The sequence below is a fragment of the Maylandia zebra genome, linkage group LG16 (assembly GCF_041146795.1).
Source record: "Maylandia zebra isolate NMK-2024a linkage group LG16, Mzebra_GT3a, whole genome shotgun sequence".
Taxonomy (NCBI): Eukaryota; Metazoa; Chordata; class Actinopteri; order Cichliformes; family Cichlidae; genus Maylandia; species Maylandia zebra.
This window is the reverse complement of record NC_135182.1, coordinates 11342316-11350722: the sequence shown is the minus strand read 5'-3', so window position 1 is coordinate 11350722 and position 8407 is coordinate 11342316.

Sequence of the window (8407 nt, the reverse complement as noted above, 5' to 3'; positions counted from 1 at the left end):
GAAGCTTTTCACCGTTGCCTCTGCGTCCTCTCCGGCAGTTTCTGGAATACCAGAAAACACAAGATTATCTCTCATGCTACGGGCTTGTAAATCGATAACGGACTCTTTTATTTTTTTATTTTCAATGAAACGTTCAGTTGCATCGTGAGGCAGGATATTGTCAAGGGCCATTCGCAAACGAGCGAACTGGCTGGGGTCATCAGACGTGAAGTATGGAATGTGTGGTGTTGGTCCCCGGTACACGGTCTCTGTACTTGGTAGAGGTTCGTGCTGACCATATTTCCTCCAGGCTTTGGAATCAGTTGGCGGCCAGCGAGGCGGGTCCCCAGTCATCTCCCGGAAGCTTTCTGGTTGTTGGCGCTGAAAGGTGTATGGCTCTGCATATTCAGGGGTGACCTGCCTCTTCACACATGCTCCAGGCCCATACTCGTCCTTCACGTTAATTTTCCCGACCTGTTCAGTCACAGGAAGTTGACTGTACTGATAAGGTGACGTACATCTGAAAGGACCTGAGGCTGCTGCACTAGCAGGAATTTCTGATACCGGAGGTGGTGGAACAGGGAATGGCTCAGCACTCTGAGGATCAAGTGGAAGTGATGCCTCTGGCCAAGGTAAATCCTGTATGTCATCCTCTGGTATGTGAAAGGAACGTACCGTGTGTGGGTAGTGTCTGGAGGCATGGTCAGGATGAGGAGACTGAGGCATGGAATCAGTCCACAAGGACTGCCTCTGGTCCTGGGTACTGGGGCTTAATGCAGAAGGTTGGGGAGCTGGTGACGTCTGGAGGGCTGAGGACCGGAGAGAGAGGGCACCAAGCAGAGTCTGAACCTCTCGTCTGAGCTGATTATTATCTTCCTGCATTTCTCTCAGTGCTGATAATACCACGTCTGAGGTGCCATGCTGAGAAGTCTGGTCAGCTGGAGTGGCTGAGGTGTTGGGATGTGCCCCATGGTCATCAGGGGACTGGTTGTGCGACACATGCACCTGTGGTAGTGATCTCCTTGGCAACTGCACCAAGAAGTCATCGAGGTAACGAGGCCGATGACCATCGCGACGAGGACGAGGAGTGGATGAGAAAGCCATCTTGCCTGTGAAACTGTAAATCCGGCTCGAAGGACCATGTAATGGAGGAGGTCACTGTAAGTGGGATGGACTTGACCTCCTGACTATGACTGATGTAGATGATAAGGTGCTGACTCTAAGAATCCACAATCTCAACAGGGTTGTCCGATAAGAACAGATGGCATATCCACAAAATCCACTGCCACTCAGGTATCTGTCGTTCACTCATTTATTTAGCAAGAATCCGAAGCACACATCCATAATGTGAGTGAGGGGATTTAACAGACTGTAAAATGCTATATGCCGTGTGGTGAGTGATGGTGTGGTTTCTGTTGGAAAGAACATAAAAGTCTTCCATAATTAGGTGAACAGAGTGAATTAAATGTGTAATACAACAATACAAACAATACTGGATAGTGGAACATTCAACCAAAATAAGGGAGTGTCAACAAATGCTAATTTTACTATTTACATAAATCCTAACTAGGCACTTTACATTAGAGCTAACATGAGAAATTAGTGACGGTCCCTTAATGACCGCACGGCAGAGGCTGCTTCGCAGTAAACGGCAGTAACAATCGGTAAACAAAGTGTGCGCCAAGGATTAAACAAGGGAGGATAATGGCCGCAGCAAAGAACAAACACGATAAAACACAGAAACTTACAGTCTCATGGACGCACACCGCTAACAGCATTAGAGGAATGAAAATCCACACGGTGAGTAAAACTCTGCTGACTCTTCCCACCTGCAGCTCTGACCGAACTCTCTGCGTCGACATGTGCGTAATGATGAGGTAGAATTGTGTCTTCTGATTGGTGAAGAGAATGGGTTGCCTCACCGCTCATTGGCTAAATGGCAGCCGTATGCTGATATCTTACTCCGCAGATGCGGCTCCGTTCGTGAGTTCTGCGAACTGGCTGGCCTTTTGTACAGCCGCCCCCAACTTTGCGGAGCAAAGGTGCACTTCACTTAGGAAGGTCAGGCAGTAGACTCCGGTGGAAGAGCTGGAAGTCTGATAAGTCGTCCCACTGATCGTGTATATGTCTTGTCTCCAACCTGTATCTGAACGGTTCGAACCCTGCCATCTGCTCCAGGGATTACTTGGCTGACCTTACCAACTGGCCATAGGGCACGAGGGAGCTGCTGGTCCACAATGAGAACGATAGTGCCAACAGTCAACTCATCTCTTTCCTGCTGCCATTTGTGCCGCATCTGGAGTGAAGGTAGATAATTCCGGATGTAGTGGATCCAGAATTGATCCGCCAAGGCTTGACATTGTCTCCACCTACGACGGCTCAGGAGTTCGGCTTCTGGGTAGACGACCTGTGGCATACCGGAATCAGGCCGCCCCATCAACAACATGTTGGGAGTGATCGGATCAACGTCTGCTACGTCTGAGGAGACATAACCTAGCGGCTTAGAGTTGATGATGCTCTCTACCTCGCTGAGTATCGTCCTAAAGACTTCCTCGGTGACATGCTGCGAGCCGAGAATGGTATGCAGCGCAGACTTGATGGAACGAATCTCCCGTTCCCAGGAACCACCAAAATGTGGAGCCTGTGGACGGTTGAAACGAAAATGAATCTGCTGGCTGGCCAACTGTGACTTCAGAGCTGGGCCGAGTGCGTTGAAAGCCTCCTGGAGTTCAGAGCTACCACCTCTGAAGTTGGTACCTTGATCCGACAGCAGTTCGAAGGGCTTCCCACGTCTCGAGATGAAACGACGCAGTCCCATCAGGAATGAGTCAGTGTCCATGCTGGCAAGCAGATCAAGGTAGACTGCGTGGGTCGTTAGGCATTTGAAGATGATCCCCCACCGTTTCTCTGTACGCCGCCCCATCTTGACAAGGTATGGGCCAAAGCAATCCACCCCAGTTGAATAGAAGGCTGGGCGATGAAGTCTTAAACTGGATAATGGAAGGTCAGCCATCTTGGGAATGACCGGCTGGCTGCGCCACCTCCTGCATTCAGGACAGTTGTACTGGTGCTTCCGGACGGCCTCTCGTCCTCGAAGTATCCAGAATCTGCGCCGGAGCTCAGCAAAGACCCTCTCGGAGCCCGGGTGAGCAAGCTGGCGATCGCAATCCTGGACGATGAGCTTTGTGATAGGATGCTGAGGGTCAAGAACGACAGGATGCAAGATGTCTTGACTGAGGGTTTCACATCTGCGAAGCCGCCCCCCTACCCGAATCAGTTGAGCCTCTGGGTCATACTCAGGAGCTAAGGCAAGTAGGCGACTGCTGACAGCTACCGGTTTGTGAGATGACAGCCGAACAAAATCTTCAGGGAAACTGTCTTCCTGTACCTTCCGGAGGAGTGCTAACTCCGCTTGCCTGTAATCCTCTGCCGTGGGTATCGAGTCAGCAGCTGTCCCATGGACAGCTCGAACGTAAGCTTCCAGCAAGGTCTGGTAGCCACTGAAAGAACCAACATCAGGTAGATGTGGATCAGGTATTCTGGTGATGTTCCCACAGAAGCTCTCCTTCCGCAGCTCTGATGAATCATCAAGGGAAACGTGGTTCGGGAGCTCCGGGCAGTATGATGCCGCCTGCCAGAGAAAAGGTGGGCCCCGGCGCCACCGATGATGAGAGGTGAGCTGTGAGAGCCGTAATCCTCGAGTGATGTCGTCGGCAGGATTGTCGCCTGATCTGACATATCTCCACAGGCTCCCTTCAGTTAGCTCTTGAATATCTGCAACTCTAGAGCCCACAAAGATCTTGTAGCGGCAGGATTGGGACTGGAGCCAGTTCAGGACTGTAGTGGAGTCGGTCCAATAGACAATGCTTGAGATATGAAGGGTGAGTTCCCTCTTGAGGACGGCAGCAAGCTGGGCTCCCACATGAGCAGCACAGAGCTCCAACCTCGGAATGGACTGTTGACGGACGGGAGCAACTCGAGATCGGGCAGCTAGGAAGGCTACCTGGATTCCCCCCATATGATCTTCTGTCCGAAGGTAGGCTACAGCTCCATATGCCTTCTCAGATGCATCGGAGAAGATGTGGATGCTCTGCTTGCAAAGGGATGGGTCTGTCTCTGGCTGCACGTAACAACGTGGCAGGGAGACATCAGGGAGCTGAATCAATTCACTTTCCCATGCATGCCACAGCTGCAGCAGGTCGATTGGCAGATTTGGATCATCCCAGTCTCTCCTTTTCCTCCAGAGATGCTGCACCAGGATTTTGGCCCGAGTGGTGTAAGGAATGAGAAGGCCAAGCGGATCATACTGCTTGGCCAGAACCCGATAGATGTTGCGCATTGTGGGCTCCACCAACTGCTCAGTGTGCCGAATCTGATATCTGAGCTCGTCAGACTGACAGTGCCATTGCAGGCCCAGAGTCCGCTCTGGTACATCAGTCCCATCGGGGGAAAACCACAGTTCACTGCTCTGTGAGACTGATCCAGGTGGCATATGACTGATGAGTTCTGGGTAGTTGGAAGCCCACTGTCGTAATTCGAAGCCACCGGTGAGCAGCAACTGCTGGATTTTGTTAACCAGTTGCTGGGCTTCGGGAAATGATGCGAAGCTCTGGAGGAGATTGTCAACATAGAAACATTTCTCCACTGTGTGACGGGTATCCTCGCTGGGGCTGCTGTGATCCAGAACGTGCCGCTGCAGAGCATAGGTGGCACAGCAGGGACTGCATGTCGTCCCGAAAGGCAACACTTGCCATTCGTAAACCTCTGGTTGCCTCGTGCGATCCATATCTCTCCAGAGGAACCGGAGGAAGGGCTTGTCCTGAGTCAAGAGGTGGACCTGATGAAACATCCCCTTGATGTCACTGCTCACTGCAATGGGATACTCCCGGAAGCGAAGTAACACACCCAGGAGCGTCGAGCCCAGGGTAGGACCAGGTAGGAGATGCTGATTCAGGCTGTTACCATTGTGCACGAAAGAACAGTTGAAGACAACGCGATCCTTGCCATTATGCTGAACCATGTGGTGTGGTATGTACCAGGTGCTACCATCCATCTCCATGTCTGCGATGGTCAGTTTACTCACATAGCTTGCATCCACCAGCTTCTGAATTTCCTGGTTATAGGTGGCTGCTTGTACAGGCGTCTTCAGGAGGCGCTTCTCCGTAGCTCGCAGGTGACCCAAGACAGAGTCCTTAGTGGAATGAAGCGGGACTGGTTCTTCTTTCCACAGCAACGGGGTGGCATACCGGTTGATACCATCCACCTCCACTCTAATGGTCTTCTCCTCTAGCATCTTGACAGCCATGGTATCCTGTTTTGAACGTGTGGCCACCTTCTCATTCTGGTATGGGAGAACATCCATCTGCCAGAGCTTGGCTACATTACTGAGAAGTTCAGCACTGGGAGTCAGGGTGCTTGTGAGTAGACACTGAGGAGTGGAGGCTTGATGTAGAAGAACCTTGGCTGGACCCTGCAGAGTCCAACCCAGCCGTGTCTTGAGTGCAGCTGGTCCTCCCCGTGGACCCAGATGGACAGGCTCTATTGGAGTCAGGAGATGTGGGTAGTCAGAGCCAATCAGCAATAATGGTTGAGCTTGGTGGAACGAATGAAGTGGAAGACTTCGCAGGTGGCGGTAGGACCTTTGCAGTGCATCAGCTGGATGTGAGTGTTTGGCAAGCCCAAGCTCAGTGGCAGTGAATGCTCTTTGGATCCGGAACCGTCTCCGAGGGTCAGTGGCGGAGGCTATAGAGAAGGAAACGGAATGTCCTTCCACCGTTCTAATATCTTGTCGGATGGTTCGGAGCGCCAACTCCTCCCTCTTTCCCTGAAGGCCCAGCACTGTGAAGAAGGATTGTGCGTTCTGACCCATCATCTAGGATGGCATATGTCTCTAGCTTCATTTTGCCATTATAGAGGCACACCCTGACCATTTTCAGTAGCACACAGCTGGTCCCCCATGTTGGATCAACGTAGTACGTGACGGGTTGGACAGCTTCCTCCGCCGGTCTGTCAGAACTAGTGGATCGCGATGCATTAATCTCATGGAGTGTCTCCAAATGCACCTGATTGCATTGCTGGCATCTAGCTTTCAGGTAGCATTGCGCCTCTGGATGGTCCCTTCCACATCTCCAGCACCGCTTGCCTGTCTGAATCCAAGACAACTTCTGCTCTATATTGAGCTTCTTGAAATCTGTGCACTGATTGAAATAGTGCTGAAGATTATTACAGAAGGGGCAGAATTTCTTTGGCTTCCCCAATTTGGAAACTGGACGTGATGCCTGTTTTGGAGGCTCTGGGCCTTTAGCAGGAGGGTCGTAGCCCAATAAGACGGTTGTGGTTGCCGCTGCAGATCTCTGCTTGGGTCTGGCACCCTTCCCACGATCCACACGTGGCTCTCGAGGTTGCTGATGATGATGGAAATACACATCATCATCTTGGATGCGGACTTCATATTCAAGCCACTCTGCCAAATCTGCTAAGGTTGGGATGGGTGTCTGAAGAGGATTGATGAACCGCTTAAACTGCGCTCGAAGACTGTGTGGCAGTTTGGACAGCAGTCTGGTGACGTGTGACCCACACTCTAGTTCTGCTCTCCCCTCTTTCCCAAGCTGTTCTAACATTCCCACGAGAGCCCTCACTTTCAGGGCGAAAAGACGGAACGCTCGGCTGTCACCACTTCGCACCGGAGATTCTGACAACACGTCAGTGATCCGCTGCAGGGCAAGTTTGTGAGGTTGACCATACAGCTCTATCAGGGATGACATGGTCTGGCTGTATGGATAGCGACTATTGCTGTAGGAATCGGCAATAAGGAGGGCGTCTTCCAACTTGAGGTGATCGACTAGGATCTGGTACTTGAAACGTTCAGTTGCATCGTGAGGCAGGATATTGTCAAGGGCCATTCGCAAACGAGCGAACTGGCTGGGGTCATCAGACGTGAAGTATGGAATGTGTGGTGTTGGTCCCCGGTACACGGTCTCTGTACTTGGTAGAGGTTCGTGCTGACCATATTTCCTCCAGGCTTTGGAATCAGTTGGCGGCCAGCGAGGCGGGTCCCCAGTCATCTCCCGGAAGCTTTCTGGTTGTTGGCGCTGAAAGGTGTATGGCTCTGCATATTCAGGGGTGACCTGCCTCTTCACACATGCTCCAGGCCCATACTCGTCCTTCACGTTAATTTTCCCGACCTGTTCAGTCACAGGAAGTTGACTGTACTGATAAGGTGACGTACATCTGAAAGGACCTGAGGCTGCTGCACTAGCAGGAATTTCTGATACCGGAGGTGGTGGAACAGGGAATGGCTCAGCACTCTGAGGATCAAGTGGAAGTGATGCCTCTGGCCAAGGTAAATCCTGTATGTCATCCTCTGGTATGTGAAAGGAACGTACCGTGTGTGGGTAGTGTCTGGAGGCATGGTCAGGATGAGGAGACTGAGGCATGGAATCAGTCCACAAGGACTGCCTCTGGTCCTGGGTACTGGGGCTTAATGCAGAAGGTTGGGGAGCTGGTGACGTCTGGAGGGCTGAGGACCGGAGAGAGAGGGCACCAAGCAGAGTCTGAACCTCTCGTCTGAGCTGATTATTATCTTCCTGCATTTCTCTCAGTGCTGATAATACCACGTCTGAGGTGCCATGCTGAGAAGTCTGGTCAGCTGGAGTGGCTGAGGTGTTGGGATGTGCCCCATGGTCATCAGGGGACTGGTTGTGCGACACATGCACCTGTGGTAGTGATCTCCTTGGCAACTGCACCAAGAAGTCATCGAGGTAACGAGGCCGATGACCATCGCGACGAGGACGAGGAGTGGATGAGAAAGCCATCTTGCCTGTGAAACTGTAAATCCGGCTCGAAGGACCATGTAATGGAGGAGGTCACTGTAAGTGGGATGGACTTGACCTCCTGACTATGACTGATGTAGATGATAAGGTGCTGACTCTAAGAATCCACAATCTCAACAGGGTTGTCCGATAAGAACAGATGGCATATCCACAAAATCCACTGCCACTCAGGTATCTGTCGTTCACTCATTTATTTAGCAAGAATCCGAAGCACACATCCATAATGTGAGTGAGGGGATTTAACAGACTGTAAAATGCTATATGCCGTGTGGTGAGTGATGGTGTGGTTTCTGTTGGAAAGAACATAAAAGTCTTCCATAATTAGGTGAACAGAGTGAATTAAATGTGTAATACAACAATACAAACAATACTGGATAGTGGAACATTCAACCAAAATAAGGGAGTGTCAACAAATGCTAATTTTACTATTTACATAAATCCTAACTAGGCACTTTACATTAGAGCTAACATGAGAAATTAGTGACGGTCCCTTAATGACCGCACGGCAGAGGCTGTTTCGCAGTAAACGGCAGTAACAATCGGTAAACAAAGTGTGCGCCAAGGATTAAACAAGGGAGGATAATGGCCGCAGCAAA